Below are 19412 nucleotides of genomic sequence, written 5' to 3' on the forward strand. Positions count from 1 at the left end.
GCTGGAATGTGTCCAGAGGAGGGCGACTCAAATGATCAAGGGTCTGGAGAACAAGCCCTATGAGGAGCGGCTTAAGGAGCTGGGCATGTTTAGCCTGAAGAAGTGAAGGCTGAGAGGAGATATGATAGCCATGTATAAATACGTGAGAGGAAGTCATAGGGAAGAGGGAGCAAGCTTGTTTTCTGCTTCCCTGGAGACTAGGACGCGGAACAGTGGCTTCAAACTACAAGAGAGGAGATTCCATCTGAACATGAGCAAGAACTTCCTGACTGTGAGAGCCGTTCAACAGTGGAACTCTCTGTCCCGGAGTGTGGTGGAGGCTCCTTCTTTGGAAGCTTTTAAACAGAGGCGGGATGGCCATCTAACAGGGGTGCTTTGAATGCAATATTCTTGCTCCTTTGCAGGGGGTTGTACTGGATGGCCCATGAGGTCTCTTCCAACTCTTTGATTCTATGATTCCACTTCCTCAATCTCATTAGCAGTTAAGAAAGAATGCCTAAATGAGTGCTTCCCGATTTATTTGATGTGGACAGATATCATTGTTGTTTTCTAGAATCATAGAATCAAAGAGTTGGAAGAGACCTCATAGGTCATCCAGTCCAACCCCCTGCCAAGAATCAGGAATGTTGCATTCAAATCACCCCTGACAGATGGCCATCCAGCCTCTGTTTAAAAGCTTCCAAAGAAGGAGCCTCCACCACACTCTGGGGCAGAGCAAAGAATGGACATTAAATCTATATCCACTGGGTACAAGTGTGTAGTGTTGTTTTTCTTTCTTTGAATCTTGCTAGAGACCGACATCCAATGGCTTGGAGGCTAGCACTGGCCTTATTTGGTACCTGAAAAATTATTTTGGCCCATGCAGCACTCTACATCTTGCTCTATCTACCCACATCTGTGACATGTGATCAGTACATTTGCAGTGAGAATATATATGACTTCATGGGAAAAACAGCACACAGCATCCCTTATTCGAGGAAGGACAAAACCACAATTATCTGGCGTGTGAAGCAGTGCATCAGCATTAGATTAAAATTTTTAATCTGAAATCAAAAGCTCAGTGTTGGTAATTTCCAACTATTCCGATTTTGTCATTTGGCTGTTAACTTGATTGCAGACAACGTTGTGGAAGCAAAAGAAGCTGAAAACGCAACTGGAATTTCTTTTTCAAATCTCAAGGTTCAGACAGAATCCAAAACATGAAATGGATTTAGAGCAGGGGTCTTCAAACTTTTTAAACAGAGGGCCAGGTCACAGTCCCTCAAACTATTGGAGGGCCGGACTATAATTTGAAGGGGGGAAAAACATGAATGAATTCCTATGCACACTGCACATATCTGTAGTGCAAAAAAAAAAAACCCACTTAAAAACAATCTATATAAATAAAAATGTAATGTTCGTTTGTGCTATTCACAGAACTCAGAAACCACTGAGGCAATTGACACCAACTTTGGACACTATGTCCCTAACAACCCAATGTATGTTCTCCACTCAAAAAAACAACGAAAACCAAAAGCAGAAAGGACTTCTAAACTGCATGTCCACAAAGGAGAAACTGCATGTCTACCGAGATCCATGGCCACGGCCCCTCCTCCTCCTTGCGGGGAAACAGCTGGCCATTAAAGCCAGGCGCACGTGCACAGCCACACACACACACACACACACAAGCGAGTGGAGTGGAGGTGGAGGCTTGCCACATGCAGCCCCTTCTCTTTCCCTCCTATGTCAGGAGAGCAGTCTCCTCCTCCTTTCCCTGTTGGAAAGTACCAGCAGCAGCAACGGAGTGCTCCACGCAAGGAAGAAGGGGAGGAGGAGGAGGGGGAGGAGGCGAGAAAGGTCCACGGTGCTTGAATGAAGGACCTTCTTTCTCTCCCTCCCTTCCCTTCTTTCCTCCCTTTCCTTTCTTTCCTTTTCTTCTTTCCTTCTCCTTCCTTTCCTTCTTTCCCTCCTTCCCTTCCTTCCTGTCCCTCCTTCCCTTTTCCTTTCCTTCTTTTCCTTCCTCCCTCCCTCCTTTTCCTCCTTCTTTCCCTTTCTTCATTTCCTTCCCCTTCATTTCCTTCTTTCCCTCCTTTCTTCATCCCCCTCCTTTCTTTCCCTCCTTCCTTCCTCCTTCCTTCCTTCTCCTCCCTCTCTCCTTGTCCCTCCTTCTTTCTTTTCCTTCCTTCCCTTCTTTCTCTCCTCCCTTCCTTTTTCCTTCCTTCCTTCATGTCCCTCCTTCCTTCCTCCTTCCTTCCTTCTCCTCCCTCCCTCCCTCCCTCCCTTTCCTCCTTCTTTCCCTTTCTTCATTTCCTTCCCCTTCATTTCCTTCTTTCCCTCCTTTCTTCATCCCCCTCCTTCCTTCCTTCTCCTTCCTTCCTCCCTCCCTTCCTGTCCCTCCTTCTTTCTTTTCCTTCCTTCCCTTCTTTCCCTCCCTCCCTTCCTTTTTCCTTCCTTCATGTCCCTCCTTCCTTCCTTCTTCCTTTCCTTCTTTCTATGTAAGATATAAATACAATATTAAATGGAAGAGACAGTCAAGAAGTAACGAGAGAAGGAGGGAAAGAGGGAAGGAAGGAAGGAGAGAAGGAGGGAGGGAAAGAAAGATAGAGAAGGGAGGAAACAAACAGGTAGAGATGGAAGAAAGACGAGAGATAGGGAAAGAAAAAGAGGAAATGAAGGAAAGAGGAAAGGGAGGAGAGAAAGAGGGAGGGAAGGTTGGCCACAGCAACGCGTGGCGGGTACAGCTAGTACAATAATAAAAATGAAGAATAATTTTATTAGTATTCCAATGGGAAGTGTGGGCCTGCTTTTGGCTGATGAGATAAGATTGTTGTTGTTGTTGTTGTTGTGTGCTTTCAAGTCATTTCAGACTTAGGTTGACCGTGAGCGAGGGCCGGGTAAATGACCTTGGAGGGCCACATTCGGCCCCCGGGCCTTAGTTTGAGGACCCCTGATTTAGAGAGATAAACTCTTCCAGAAAACATCTTGTCCAAGCCTTGATGCAATAACTGTCACTCAAAGAAAGGGTATCTTGTAATATCTTGTATCTTGTAATAGAATCACATTTTGTGTCTTTCTTGAGTTGTTTGTCCAGCCAAGTGTGGAAACAGCTGGAGCGGGAAATAATAATGACGAGCCTATTACTTGTTGTGCGAGTTTAATTACTGAAAGGGAAGCTGAGATCAAGGAGGGTCTTTCTTTGTTTTCCTTTTTCCCTTTTTCTTTCTGTATGAAAACAAGGAAGCTTTGGTGGACAGCACCATATATGGAGTTTTGGGATTGTGTTCCTTAGGCTGCCTTTTTGTCATGGTCACCTCTCCAAAGTGTGGTCTACGCCCACGCATTTCTAGGAAGCTTTTATGACATCATCTCCCTCTCTCCCCCTTCCTCATTTCTGTGTCTGGAAGACTCCTTCCTTGTTCTTGGGCTTTTTATAGAGCATACTTTAGAAGCTTGTTTCTCGCTTTGCTTTACAGCTTCCTTAATACTTGAGAAGATTAGAAACCACAAGCACCCTGCTTAGACAAGACAACCTGAATATGACAAATGGCCTGTATCATGACTTGGATTGCCATTCAATCTGATGTCCGATATTATATTAACTGATCCTGTTTCCATGATTTTTCCTATGCCGTTATACATTGTCATCTACCTTACTAAACCATGCCTTGGTCACCTCTAGATTGGACTACTGTAATTCGCTCTACGTAGGGCTGCCCTTGAAAACGGCTCGGAAATTTCAGCTAGTCCAGCGAGCGGTGGCCAGGATGTTAACTGGTGCTCCTTATAGAGAGAGGTCAACCCTCCTGTTCAAGGAGCTTCATTGGCTGCCGTTCATTTTCCGGTCCCAATACAACGTGCAGGTACTCACCTACAAAGCCCTAAACGGTTTGGGACCTGCCTACCTGCGTGACCGCATCTCCGTTTACGAACCCGCACGCTCCCTCCGATCATCTGGAGAGGCCCTGCTCACGATCCCACCTGCGTTGCAAGCGCGATTGGTGGGGACGAGGGACAGGGCCTTCTCTGTGGTGGCCCCCTGACTCTGGAACTCTCTCCCCAAGGATATCAGACAAGCCCCAACATTGGCAGTCTTTAGGAAGAGCTTGCAATTATGCTGGGGAAAGTGGAAGGCAAAAGGAAGAGGGGCCGACCAAGGGCAAGATGGATGGATGGCATCCTTGAAGTGACTGGACTGACCTTGAGGGAGCTGGGGGTGGTAACGGCCGACAGGGAGCTCTGGCGTGGGCTGGTCCATGAGGTCACGAGGAGTCGGAGACGACTGAACGAATGAACAAGGAAGAGCTTGAAGACGTGGTTGTTCCAGTGTGCTTTCCCAGAATAGGAAACTCCTAGCATCATGTCCCAAATGCACTTTACTAGAGATTAAGATTGTCTGCACACCCCACTTATCTCCAAACACCTATCCATCTCACCTGTCATGTTCAGCATTTTAAAATTTTAATCATTACATTTGGCCCGGGCTTAGTTTTAAATGTGTCATTGTGTTATTGTCTAATGTTTATTGCTATTGTTTCAATGTTTATTGCTTGTTTTATGAGTTTATTTATTGTTGTATTTGTTATGCTGTTGTTTTATTGTTGTGTTGGGCCTGGGCCTCTTGTAAGCCGCACCGAGTCCTTCGGGAGATGTTAGCAGGGTATAAATAAAGGTTTATTATTATGATTAACTGTTTTAAGGGGTCGCAGCATAGGATCAGTCTTTCTCAGTCTGCTACTCTGCTGCTGAGTATGCATGCCCAGTGTGGAACACATCTCACCATACTAAAACAGTGGATGTGGCTCTTAATGAGACATGCCGCATTATCACGGGGTGTCTGCGCCCCACACCACTGGAGAAATTACACTGCTTAGCCGGCATTGCACCACCTGACATCCGCCGGGAAGTAGCAGCCAATAGTGAAAGGACCAAGGCAGAGACATCTCCAGCTCATCCCCTGTTTGGATATCAGCCAGCATGCCAACGACTTAAATCTAGACATAGTTTTCTAAGATCTACAGAGACACTCGCTGGAACACCTCAGCAAGCGAGAGTCCAAAAGTGGCAGGCCCAAACCCAGCACCTCAACCAATGGCTGATGCCTAATGAGAGACTCCCCCCTGGGCACACAGAGGACTGGGCGACTTGGAAGGCGCTGAACAGACTGCGCTCTGGCACCACGAGATGCAGAGCCAACCTTCAGAAATGGGGCTACAAAGTGGAATCCTCGGCATGCGAGTGTGGAGAAGAGCAAACCACTGACCACCTGCTGCAATGCAACCTGAGCCCAGCCACATGCACAATGGAGGACCTTCTTGCAGCAACACCAGAAGCACTCCAAGTGGCCAGATACTGGTCAAAGGACATTTAACCAACTACCAAACTCACAAGTTGTGTATTTTTCTGTCTGTTTGCTTTGAAGACTGCTCGGAAACTCCAACTGGTCCAGCGAGAGGCAGCCAGATTGCTCACCGGAGCGTCATACAGGGAGCACACCATCCCCCTGTTGTGTCAGCTCCACTGGCTGCCGATCCAATTCCGAGCACAATTCAAAGTGCTGGTTTTGACCTACAAAACCCTAAACGGTTCCGGCCCAGTGTATCTATCCGAACGGATCTCCCTCTACGTCCCACCTCGGAACCTAAGATCCTCTGGGGAGGCCCTGCTCTCGACCCTGCCTCTATCACAAGTGAGATTGGCGGGGACGAGGAGCAGGGCCTTCTCGGTGGTGGCCCCCCGCCTGTGGAACTCACTCCCCGGGGAGATTAGATCGGCAACGTCCCTTCTTTCATTTAGGAAGAGGTTGAAGACCTGGATGTGGGACCAGGCATTTGGACATTCTGGCAGTTAAAGAAAGACTTCATGACGAGCTGGAACTGGACAAGACGGAATGGATTTACGGAACTCCGAACGCTGAGCTCAGGATTAGCCTACTACTGTGTTTATGGTGTTGTTGTGTATTGATGATTTAATTTTTAATTTGTAATTCCTTAATTGTTTTTATATATGTATGTATATGTGACAAGGCATCGAATTATGCCTTTCTCTGTAAGCCGCCCTGAGTCCCCCCTTGGGGGTGAGAAGGGCGGGGTAAAAGTGACGGAAATAATAAATAATAAATAAATGTTCTGTTAGAAATGTAATATATAATGGACTGGTTGCTCTGACACGACAAATAAGTCTTTCTCAGTAGGAAAACAGGAGGTTTTCTCAACTCAGAAACAAGAAAAGAAGTGTGGCTGTGTAAGATTTCCAGTTGTTGTTTGCAGGGCTTGTTTGCCCAGCCCCTGTGGCATACAAACTCAGGGCATATTAGCATGATTTATTCTGCTGGCATAATATATACAGGCAACTTTTCTCGAGGGCAAAATCTTAACTTTTGGAGCATAGAGTCAGTCTGTGTAGGTGTTTGGAGTTATGCGTCACATGCTGGCAGCCGCCTTCACCATGTGTCTGTCTGTCTCCCTAGATGTGTGTTAAGTTGTTGCACTCCTCCCTCAGCTCTGCTTGGAAACATCCCTTGTGCTTAAACCCACACAGCCAGATTTCCCCATCAGCGTTTGCCTCCGGCGGACAGAGTTGTGCAAGCATTTAACGGCTGCCTGTGCTGTTGGAGTCACAACAGGACTTCGCTGCGGTTCTTGTTATCAGTCTCTGTATTTCTTACTCACTTGTGTGCCCCACTGATAGATCCATCCTATTTCCTTTACTCTCAAATTGGACACGCTAGTCAGGTCTTTGTGCATCCCATCCTTCTGCCTGCATCTTTTTTTAATTCACTGGGATGGGGATTGTGTTTTAATTCACATTTGTCTTAACTTGGTTAGGGCTGCATTACATTTTCCGACTTTGCTCCTTTTTTTTCCTCCCTAGCTGTTAATTCTCCCAAACGAGTCCTCCCTCTTGATGCTGTTGTTGCTTGTGACTCAATAGCCCTCAGCCACGGGCTGGGACGTGCCTGGATTTGATTTTTTGGGGCTGGCTATGCTGGTACATCTTGGCATACTGAGTTCTTCTACCAGGTCACGCTGCAGGTGCCCAGCTGGCTCCTTTCCTGCATAAGCCACCACCCAGTCGGGAGAAAGACAAGCTGAACCTGAAGAGGATGGGAGACAAATCCAAGGATCCCTCTGTCAAACCAAGGTGGGAAATCTTAGACTTTTGAAAGGGTATCATCTCAGGTCTCAGTGTTGCTGCAACCAGGTGAACTAGAGCTGCTTATCTTCTCCATTTGATTCACATACTCATCTTCTCCTGAGTTTGGGCAGCCATAGCTGTTGTCTCACTTCCCTCCTCCAGCCAGATCTTTGCCTACAACTCTGCGCAAGTAATAGCACGTAGGTATTTCTGTGGTGTGTGGGAAACTTTCCCCTGCCGTTGCTATCTCAGGAGTTAGTGGTGAGGTTGGTGTGAAGTCTGCGTCATGTTAACTTTGCACAAATGTTAAATGGTTGAAGAAACGTCTGTATATTAAACTCTTGAACTTGGCGAGGTGATACAACTTTTAACGGTCTGGTTAGAAATCGGTGTCCTACATAGTCTTTTGGTTGGTGCTGCATACTTAATTTGAATCTGAGTTGATCCTTTAATAATAAAGGGCTCTGTGTGGGTGACTCATGGCTGTGTTTTGCTGTTGTTGTTCTGTGGCATCTTCAAGACTAGCACGTTGATTGTGGAGAAAGTGGTCATACCAAAAACTGTCACACACAAGTGATATCTCCAGAATGGGATACCAAAAGTGGCATTGTATTGTCAAAGGGTTTCATGGCCGGAATCACTGGGTTGTTGTAGGTTTTTTTGGGCTATATGGCTATGGTCTAGAGGCATTCTCTCCTGACGTTTCGCCTGCATCTATGGCAAGCATTCTCACTACCTCTGAGGATGCTTGCCATAGATGCAGGCGAAACATCAGGAGAGAATGCCTCTAGACCATGGCCATATAGCCCGAAAAAAACCTACATCAACCCAAAAGTGGCATTGTCATTGAATGTGACTACTGACCCATCTAGTCATGTGCAGCTGTTAGTCTTCCTTGATTGTGGTTTTTAAGAGTCTCATATACTAAGGTTTTCTTTGTCTTGCTACCTGAGAGATGCCAAGAGACTGGAGAAAAGCACCTTCTGCATGCATCATGTGTACCCGGCCATGGTGCTATTGCTCTCATTGAACATGTATGTCCAAGGTCAAAGAGCGGTCTCTATATTTTATACCATTTATTTTATTTCCTATCAAAAGCATTGCATAAATTAGTATAAAACCGATAAAAATAAAAGGAGCACAGGTGGCTAAAGTCTTTTGACCAATAAATTGGCAATTGCAATGTCTGTAGCCTCCAACAATTCTTCCTCTGTACATGAGGCAGGGCATAGTGGACAAGCATACAGATGCGGAGTTGTCTGTTCTGCTCCATAATCACACAAAGTGAAGGATTCTTTTAGGTAGTGCCATTTTGCCAGGTTGTCTTTTGTTCTGCCCACTCTGCTTCTAAATCTGTTCAGGGACTTCCAAGTTGCCCATTCTTGGTTTGCCCCTGGAGGAAGACCCTCATGGGGGTCATCCAGTTGGGATTTCCTGATCTAGCTGCCCAGAGGGATACCCTTGCTGTTGTTGCTGGGGAGATGCCAAGAGGAGTGGTAGTTCTCATAAAGCTTTTCCTTGATTTGAGTCTACTAGGAGGAGGCTGATAGCCTCGTAGTGGGTGGCTTTCACAGTGTTCAACCTTATTTTTCTCACATTTAGCAGCAGATCAAGGGGGGCAATGCCAGCTAGCTTGTAGAGTTTATCAACAGGTGTAGGTTTAAGACATCCTGTGATTATTCTGCATGTTTGATTCAATTCTATGTTCACCTGCTTTGCATGGGCAGATCTATGCCAAACAAGGCAGGCATACTCGGTAGTTGAGTAAGACAAGGCTAGGGCTGATGTTCTTGCTAATTTTGAGTCTGTACCCCATGTGCTGCCAGTACGTCTCTGCAGGATGTTATTGCGTGCAGCTACTTTGTGCTTGGTGTTCAAGCAGTGTTTCCTATATGCTAGTGTTCGATCTAAGGTGACATCAAGATACTTAGGATGGAAACAAAGTTCAAGCTCTTGACCTTCCCAGATGACTTCCAATTTCCTGTTGGCTTCACAGTTGCGTAGGTGGAAAGTATTTTGTATCATTAGCAGTATGGAAAGATGCTGGATATACTTCCACCCTCATTGAAAGCTACCTAGACCTGCAGTATGCCTGAGTGAAGAACTTTGGCCCTCCAGATGTTTTGGACTTCAACTCTCAGAAGCCCCAACGAAGATAAGCAAAGACGAGGAATTGTGAAAGTTGCAATCCAAAACATCTAGGGCAGTGGTTCTCAACCTGGGGTCCCCAGATGTTTTTGGCCTTCAACTCCCAGAAATCCTAACAACTGGTAAACTGGCTGGGATTTCTGGGAGTTGTAGGCCAAAAACATCTGGGGACCCCAGGTTGACAACCACTGATCTAGGGAATGAAAGATGCCCTCTTCCTTTCCTGTGGCCACATTGGCTCATAGCAACTTGTGGCCTCTTTTCCATTGCTCTGCCCTTCTGGGAGAATTAAGAACATCATTGCTCCTTTGGTGGCATTATACATCCATACAATTCACTAACCTTTTTTACACTAGGATTGATTTTAGTTCCAGACAGAAAAGGAAAATTGCTATATCTCCAATGTATTAGAGGCAAAGATGAAGTATTTTGGCCATATAATGAGAAGACAGGAAAGCTTAGAGAAGACAATGATGCTGGAGAAAATGGAAGGAAAAAGGAAGAGGGGCCGATCAAGGGCAAGATGGATGGATGGCATCCTTGAAGTGACTGGCTTGACCTTGAATGAGCTGGGGGTGGTGACAGCTGACAGGGAGCTCTGGCGTGGGCTGATTCATGAGGTCACGAAGAGTCGGAAGCAACTGAACGAATGGACAACAACCAATGTTTTCAAACCCTCAACTACCAACTAGTGCCTGAGAATAAGATGTTTTTCCCTTACTTCCCTTACTTCCCTTACTTCTCAGACCACTGTACCTGATGAGACAAGGCCCTGCCAATTGTTGGAGGTAGACCAAAACACATTGAGCTGTTCATTGAGCTTTTGTCCTCTCTGTCTTACCTTTTACTAAAAGGTGAAGTCTGAAACAATCAACTTTTAATGGTGCTTCTTTTTTGACTTGGGTGATGGTTAGAGTTTTTATGTCGGTATCTATCTGTCTGTGTAGGTCTTCTGTAGACGGTGTGACCCAATTGTTGATCTGGTTTGCGGATAACTAGGACATCTAGAAAAGGCAGTCTTCCTTCATTTTCTTTTTCCATGGTGAATTGGATGTTTGGGTGGATGCTGTTAAGATGGTCCAGGAACCTGTTTACTTCTTCTTCTCCATGGATCCAAATGGTGAAGGTGTCATCGACATATCTGAACCATATAATGGGCTTTTTTTCTTGCTGTTTCCAGAATGTTTTTCAAAGTGTTCCATGTAGAAATTTGCTATGACCGGGCTGAGGGGACTCCGCATAGCTACTCCATCTTTCTGTTTGTAGAATTAATTGTCCCACTGAAAGTAGCTGGTGGTGAGGCAATGGAGAAACAGAGCTGTGATCATAGAATCATAGAATCATAGACTCATAGAGTTGGAAGAGACCTCATGGGCCATCCTGCCAAGAAGCAGGAAAATTGCATTCAAAGCACCCCCGACAGATGGCCATCCAGCCTCTGTTTAAAAGCTTCCAAAGAAGGAGCCTCCACCACACTCCGGGGCAGAGAGTTCCACTGCTGAACTGCTCTCACAGTCAGGAATGTCTTCTGGGAACTTCTGATTGATTAGTGCAATGGTGTCCGTTACCGGGACCATGGTAAATAGAGACTTTTATTAAATTAACTTTTATTAACTCCATGCAATTCATATTTGGTATTCTTAGCATCTGATTTCTTCTATTAAAACAATACTTCTATTTGTTTCTCCAAAAATTGGAAGACTTAAGTTTGAGGAATTAAACCTCTTAGTCTCAGTGTAGATGAAAATCAGTCCTTTAGAAAAAGCAACACTTGTTTAGATGTAATTTTTTAACTATAAATTGGATTTTGAAAAAAATACCATATATACTCGAGTATAAGCCTACCCGAATATAAGCCGAGGGACCTAATTTTACCACAAAAAACTGGAAAAACGTTTTGACTCGAGTATAAGCCGAGGGTGAGAAATGTAGCTGCTACTGGTAATCATCGGGAGGTTAAATGTTTATGAGTATTTACACAAAACTGTAATTTAAGATAAGACTGCCCAACTCTGATTCAGCCATTATTCTAACCTCCTTGAATGTAAATGTGCTTCTTACCTATTACCTATAATGATAGAATAAAATAATAAATGTAAAAACATGTAATAAAAATAAAATAATGGAAATTTAAAAACAATAGTAATAATAATAAAGTAATAAATGTAATAATAACAATAATAGTGTAAAATAATAAATGTAATAAATATAAAATACAGTAAAATAATGGAAATGTAATAATAATAGAGTAAAATAATAAATGTAATAAAAGTAATAAAGTAATGTAAACATAATAATAATAATAGAGTAAAATAATAAAAATAATAAAAATAATACTAATAGCAGAGTAAAATAATAAATAACCATAACTCGAGTATAAGCCGAGGGGAACTTTTTCAGCCTAAAAAAGGGGCTGAAAAACTAGGCTTATACTCGAGTATATACAGTAAATCAAATTTCAACATTGTCTTAAACTGGTTAGTAAGACAAAGGATCCTAAGTCAAATAAATCTTGATGTATGTAATTATACAACTTCTAATTATATTCTGTGAATATGGTAATAACAGGTTATTGAGATAGAAGATAACACAACTGGTCATATTTTCCAGAGTGAACATGCACTTTCTTTTGCTCTTGGTTTTGTCTCTTTTAAGTGAAGAGTTTAAAAAGGTCTGTGAATATAGAGAATTTAGGATATGAAATAGTTAAAAGCAGGGAGGAGGACTCTGGATATACATGCAAGGGATTCAGGAGTATAGTTGGGGAACCCTATACGGTTCCGGCCCAGCGTACCTGTCCGAACGTATCTCCTTCTATGTCCCGCCTCGGAGTTTAAGATCTTCTGGGGAGGCCCTGCTCTCAGCCCCACCTCTATCACAAGTGAGATTGGTGGGGACGAGGAGCAGGGCCTTCTCGGTGGTGGCCCCTCGCCTGTGGAATTCACTTTCCAGGGAAATTAGGTCATCGACATCCCTCCTCTTTTTTAGAAGGAAACTGAAAACATGGATATGGGACCAGGCCTTTGGGTAATCTGGCAGATAGACAAAGGACAATTGACGACTAGAATTGATAAGATTTGACAATGTGGAATGCATTTACGGACTCTGAGCTGGTGAACGTTGAGCATTAGACTGGTTTTATGGATTGTGATGTATAATTGATTGTTTTAATTGTTTTATAATTGCTGTTGATATATGTCTTATCTTATTGTTTGTGTTGGCATCAAATTGTGCCTTTTTGTAAGCCGCCCTGAGTCCCACTCGGGGGTTGAGAAGGGAAGGGTAGAAATGCGCAAAAGAAAGAAAGAAAGAAAGAAAGAAAGAAGGGCAAAATCACCACCCCCCCAGTCAAAATTCTGTTGTCGTCGTCGTCCCCATTAAAGTTTCCACCATTCCCAAAATTTCCAGCATCACAATAAATTAAAATTTGAATTACGCATTTAGAAAAACAGTGTGGGCATTACAAAAAAAGTGACAAAGTTACCAAGGGAATATGAATGCAGCAAAGAGATGAGCTCAAGATGTAAGCGACTGTCAAAGTTTCACTGTCCGCAGTGTAAGAAATTTGGGGACTAAATTTGGGAGGGGAAGAATTCATATTTGGATGAGGAAATACCTTCATTTCTTCTCTTAAGGGATTCCATTGTTTGTTGAACCAAGAACTAATCTGAAAACAATTCAGACTAATTGCTGAGTGTATTCTTGACTGCTGATGAATATGTATTGAACTTGTATTAAGCAATAATATACCTCTACTAAAATGGTGATTAAGTAGTCTAGTGGTTGGAATTGTGATTTAAATAATTATAATTGAGACCTTCAGAGAAGTAGCTGAAATCCAGTCAACTCTGCCCTGCCTGGGAACTCTAGTCCAATGTTTCTTTTTAAAAAAATCATTTCCAGCCTTTGGTCACTCTTGGCACGTAACAAACAAGCACAAAACTGTGTTGTCGAAGGCTTTCATGGCCAGAATCACTGGGTTGCTGTGAGTTTTCCGGGCTGTCAGGCTATGTTCCAGAAGCACTCTCTCCGGAAATTTCAGCCACATCTATGGCATGCATCCTCAGAGGTTGTGAGGTCCTCACAACCCCTGAGGATGCTAGTCATAGATGTGGGCGAAATGTCAGGAGATAATGCTTCTGAAACATGACCAGGCGGCCCAGAAAACTCAAAACTGCCCAAGCACAAAACTAACCCTGCTTCTCAAGGTAGTCAAGGACACCTCTGAGTCCAAAACTTTCCTAAAGTCCCAATAGCACTTTCTGCTCCAATGCTAACCTTTGTTTTGAGACTTTTTAAATTATCCGTCATGTTGATGGCAGTTGGTTTTAACTTTTATTCCAATGGTTCTCAATCTTCCTAATGCCGCAATCCTTTAATACAGTCCCCCATGTTGTGTTGACCCCAACCATAACATTATTTTCATTGCATCTTCATAACTGTAATTTTGCTACTGTTATGAATCGTAATATAAATATCTGATATGCAGGATGTATTTTTATTCACTGGACCAAATTTAACACAAATAAAAGGTAAAGGTTGTCCCCTGGCATTAAGTCCAGTCATGTCTGACTCGGGGGGGGGGGGGGCTCATCTCCATTTCTAAGCCAAAGAGCCAGCGTTGTCCATAGACACCTCCAAGGTCATGTGGCCGGCATGACTGCATGGAGCGCTGTTACCTTCCCGCCGGAGCGGTACCTATTGATGTACTCACATTTGCATGTTTTCGAACTGCTAGGTTGGCAGAAGCTAGGGCTGACAGCGGAAGCGCATGCTCCTCCCCGGAATCAAATCTGTGACCTTTCGGTCAACAAGCTCAGCAGCTCAGCGCTTTAACCCACTGCACCACCGGGGACTCCCTTGACACAAATACTCAATACAAATTTTAATACTGGTGGGTTTGATTTTGTCATTTGGGAGTTGTAGTTGCTGGGATTTATAGTTCACCTATAATCAAAGAGCATTCTGAACTCCACCAATGATGGACTTGAACCAAACTTGGCACACTGAACTCCCACGAACAAGGGAAAATACTGGAAGGTTTTGGTGGGCATTGACCTTGAGTTTTGAAGTTGTAGTTCACCTACATCCAGAGAGCACTGTGGACTCAAACAATGATGGATCTGGATCAAACTTGGCACAAATACTCAATATGCCCAAATGTGAACACTGGTAGAATTTGGGGAATATAGACCTTGACAAATTCTACCAGTGTACACATTTGGGCATATGACGTCTCGAAGAGTCGGAAACGACTGAACGAATGAACAACAACAAGACCTTGACATTTGGGAGTTGTAGTTGCTGGTATTTATAGTCCACCTACAATCAAAGAGTATTCTGAATCCCACCAATTATAGAATTGGGCCAAACTTCTCACATAGAACCCCCATGACCAACAAAAAATATTGTGTTTTCTGGTGACCTTTGCCTACCCCTCTGACACCCCCTCATGACACCCACCCTGGAGTCTTGACCCGTTTTATTCTGAAACAACTTGAGTTCCATTTTGGGGGAAATAAAATATAAATAAATTTTTATAGCATATGGGTTAAATTTTTCTGTTCCATATCTTGCTGGCTCAGGTTTTTGGGTGTATATGTCAGTCAGAAACATTTCCATTTGTTGATATAAGAAAAAATCTTCTTCTTTTGTCCCAAACAGATGACATATTAGAGATCTCCAGTTATATTTTGCATTTTGTCAAAAAAAAAAACCTTTGAAACTTAACAATTGTAATGGAATTGGGTTGGATGAAGATGGTCTTGCCCTTTCTTTCAATGATAACAAGGAGGGGGCCGATCTAATATCTGTAGGAAGGGCGTTCCACAGCCGAGGGGCCACCACTGAGAAGGCCCTGTCTCTCGTCCCCTGCTAGATGTACTTGTGAGGCAGGTGGGACTGAGAGCAGGGCCTCCCCAGATGATCTTAATGATACAATTTGCTAAAAAGATGACACACACCCCGCCACACACACTTTCTGCAGTGCATCTTTCTCCTTTGTGATACAGGCAGTTCCCAAGTTGTGAACAAAATAGATTTGGTAAGTTTGTTTTTAAGTTGAATTCGTACATAAGTCAGAACAGGCACATTTTTATGAATTGCTCCAGCAATCTGGCACACATACACACACTCTGGATAGCACAGGGAATCTTTGTTTTGCTATCTGTGCCCCTGTTCAGAAGATTTCACCTCACTTTCAGTCACTCTGATAATTGGATTTTGAAAAAATTAGTTTGTTGTGGAGACAAGGATTTGTGCTACAGCTTCAATGGAGATATCTTTTCCCTATGATCACTCTTTCAAGAGTGAATTTCCCTTCCCTTGGAGTGATTTTTCTCACTTGCTATTATGTCATCCTGTTCTTGGAGCCCCCGGTGGCGCAGTGGGTTAAACCCATGTGCTGGCAGGACTGAAGACGGACAGGTCGCAGGTTCGAATCCAGGGAGAGGCGGATGAGCTCCCTCTATCAGCTCCAGCTCCTCATGCTGGGACATGAGAGAAACCTCCCACATGGATGATAAAAACATCAAATCATCCGGGCATCCCCTGGGCAACGTCCTTGCAGACGGCCAATACTCTCACACCAGAAGCGACTTGCAGTTTCTCAAGTCACTCCTGACACGACAAAAAAAATCCTGTTTGTAATTTGGACGTTTGTTACTCGCGGACTGCCTGTAGTTTGAAATGTCTTCGGTTTCACTTGCAACTGCACTGGCAAATAAGGCATGAAACTGGGTTGTTGTAGGTTTTTTCGGGCTGTATGGCCATGGTCTAAAGGCATTCTCTCCTGACGTTTCGCCTGCATCTATGGCAAGCATCCTCAGAGGTAGTGAGGTCTGTTGGAACTAGGAAAAAGGGTTTATATATCTGTGGAATGACCAGGGTGGGACAAAGGACTCTTGTCTGCTGGAGTGAATGTTTCAAGACAAGAGTTATATATCCCACAGATATATAAATCATTTTTCCTAGTTCCAACAGACCTCACTGCCTCTGAGGATGCTTGCCATAGATGCAGGCGAAATGTCAGGAGAGAATGCCTCTGGACCATGGCCATACAGCCCGAAAAAAACCTACAACAACCCAGTGATTCCGGCTATGAAACCCTTCGACAATACAAGGCATGAAACCTTCAGCAAAGATGGTTTTCACCTCTTGGAATGTCAACTATGTTAGCGAAGCCTATGCCTCACTTGTCATTAATCTGGGTTGTTTGTCCCTTTGAATGCTTGGAGATTTATTATGTAAAGGGTTTTTCTTTAAACCACTCCAGCTGTCTGTGGTATGGAAAAAGTGACAGTGGAAACGTGGAGGAATCGGGAGACGTCGTTGAGGCCAAACACCATGGCCAACGTTTTTCTCATGCTGTTTGAGTTATCTTTTGGGAAATTACCAATGCTTTGGTAGCATGGGCAACAGGTGAGCCTTTCTGGCAGCAATGCAATATTTAATACTCGAGAACCGGTATCTGTTGACATAGTTACTGATGGTTTCACAAAGTAATACTTCAATGTCACTCCTTTTGTTATGTGCTCTTTTAACAGCTTGAACACTGCTTGGCATCCTGTAAAAGCAACATCTTGAGCAGACTGTCTTTAATGGGGCTTTGGGGTTTGTTTTCTTTTTTGCTTTTTTGGGGTTGTTTTTTTTTGTTTTGTTTTTTTGCAATTTGTCATCTGAGAAATAATGTTTGCATTGCTGTAAACTTTTTCTAGATTAGGCTTGGTGATGTCTTTTTTTTTAAGTTGCCCTACTTTTAACCTCTCTTAAGAGTTTTTTTTATTGTAGCGGTGGTGTTTTGACGCATGTTCAGTATTGCATCTCTAAAAGGGCACATTTGCATGTTTCTTTATACCATTTCGGATTCCTGTCTTGATGTTTGCCTAGTTTCACTATGTCTCTGTCTTGTCTTTCTCCACATTTGATTATTATTTATATATGAGATGACATCGTCAATACTTTTCAAACTTACAGAAATTAAATTTCCCAAAAGGTAGCACCGGGACTGTGGCGCAGCTGTCTGGGTGTCAGTGTTGGGGTTCAGCCTGATCCTGATCTGTGTGAACCGGATTCTCTGATAGTTTTTCCAACTGAGCAAGCTCTCCCTGACCCTGACAGTGTGGAATCTGTTGTTGATGCTGAGGTCAGCAGCGATGAAAATGAAACTCAGCTGGAGGAAAATGTTTTGGAAGCTAGCCGTGATATCTCTCCACCTGGTGTTTTTAATGAGGACCGAAGAGAACAGATAGTTAGAGACAGAAATGTTTCCCAGTTTCTACAAAGGTCACATCATTTACAGGAGAGACAGGCCCAGGCTTCAAAGTCAAGGGGCGTTTCAAAGAATAGTTTCTTTGGTTTAAGAGGCCTCCTGCCGGGTGCCTCTTTAGATCAAGCAACATTTGGGACTGTGGCAGTGCCTTGGCAGAATTCCTGTGTTCCATGGCCAGTAATCCCAGAGGCTACTAGTTTTCAAGTTCATGGTTAGTAAAAGGCTAACAGGTTCCTGGTTCTTGTATTGTGGCTTTTGAAATTTTGCTCAAGTTCAGAGATTCTACTGACTGCTGTGTTTTTTCTGTGGCTTTTTGACTTTGCATTTACCTTTCTTTTGTAACCAATTTTTTTATCAATAAACAAGGATTGCTTTTCCTACAGTCCAGTGTGGTGGATTTAAACTTATGGTCTCGTTTCTTGAACTGGGATGCAACAGTCAGCTGCATTAAGATCACTTCTGACCAAAAGGTCATGAGTTCGAAGCCAGCCCGGGTCGGAGTGAGCTTCCGGCCAATTGTGTAGCTTGCTGTCGACCTTTGCAACCCGAAAGATAGTTGTATCTGTCAAGTAGGAAAATTAGTTACCACCTATGTGTGGGTAAACTAATTTAACTAATTTACAAGGCCATAAAAAAGACTCCAGCAAAGCACTCCAGCAAAGCATGCGGGGAATGCGGAAATACTTCATCAGTGTTGCAGATGGACGATGAAAGCGACAGCTACACTGGTGGCCAGAAAAGTTAAATAGCCTCTGACTGTCTGTCTATATCTGTTGTGTGCACCTACTCACCAAGGGCATAGCGGAAGAGCCAGGTTTTAAGGTTCTTTTTAAACGTTTCTAGTGTGGGCCTTCCTGATCTCTCCAGGTAATGAGTTCCAAAGCTGGGGAGCCACAGACGAAAAGACTCTTTCCCTTGTGCCCACAAGACAAGCCTGTGAGACTGGCAGGGGTGAAAGGAGGGCCTCCCCAGAAGTTCGTAGGGCCTGGGTTGATTCATGGAGAGAGATACGGTCACGAAGGTAGGCGGGTCTCAAACAAGTTAATATCTATATCTGTTGTGTGTCTTTGGCATTGAATGTTTGCCATGTACGTGTACTTTGTAATCTGCCCTGAGTCCCCTGCGGGGTGAGAAGGGCGGAATATAAATACTGTAAATAAATAAATAAATAAATAAAATACATAGACTGAATGTTCTGTGTTCAGCTAATTTTCCTAGAATCCACTAGTGCCATTGATGTGCTCCCCGCTGAGTTCAAAGGTTTAAATCCAATAATAATAATAACCAGCACGCCACCCTAGAACTGGTATTTTGAACAAAGTCCTGCTCCTGATCATTCATAAGGAGTATCTTCAAGAGTACAAAACCAAAAATATTTGCTTCAGAACTTATTTGTTCATAGTTCCTTAGCTCTAATCTTTGTCAGGCATGTCCAATGTTAAATTGATGGTCTGAGCCATCCGTAGCTTTGCTGAACTGACAGATGATCCACCCCTCCCACACCTTGATTTCTCACTTAACCAAGGTATGAGATTAACACTTTTCTGTTTTTTAAAAAATGCTTGGTGGATTGTGGAATTTTTAATTTAATCCCCCCATGAAATCAATGTGTGTGTCCGTGTCCGTGTGTGTGTGTCCAAGTTGCTTTTTGACTTATGGTAACCTCATGGTAAAGCATCAAAAACATCTGAACGTCCTTGCAGACGGCCAATGCTCTCACACCAGAAGTGACTTGCAGTTTCTCAAGTCATTCCTCACATGAAAAAAAACTTCAAAATAGCATGAAATGTATTGATTACCTCTTCTTAATCTTCAGCTGGCATACAGTAAAACCTTTGTATCTTTTGAGCTTTGGTTTCAGGACCTCCCCTTTGCTCCATGG

At 43.6% G+C, this 19412-nt stretch overlaps 1 protein-coding gene across 3 annotated transcripts in view; it reads left to right on the top strand.

Moving 5' to 3' along the window:
* The window catches only part of S1PR2 (sphingosine-1-phosphate receptor 2), a 122975-nt gene that overhangs the window by 30592 nt on the left and 72971 nt on the right, over window positions 1-19412 (top strand). Inside the window, exon 2 of one of the 3 annotated variants that reach the window (XM_067464135.1) lies at window positions 6850-7119. The exons of the other annotated variants lie outside the window; for them this stretch is intronic. The gene's annotated coding sequence lies outside the window, so the exon portion shown is untranslated. The remainder of the gene's footprint in view (window positions 1-6849; window positions 7120-19412) is intronic. 3 annotated transcript variants of the gene reach the window in all.

This window comes from Anolis sagrei, chromosome 2, assembly GCF_037176765.1.
Source record: "Anolis sagrei isolate rAnoSag1 chromosome 2, rAnoSag1.mat, whole genome shotgun sequence".
NCBI classification, from domain to species: Eukaryota; Metazoa; Chordata; class Lepidosauria; order Squamata; family Dactyloidae; genus Anolis; species Anolis sagrei.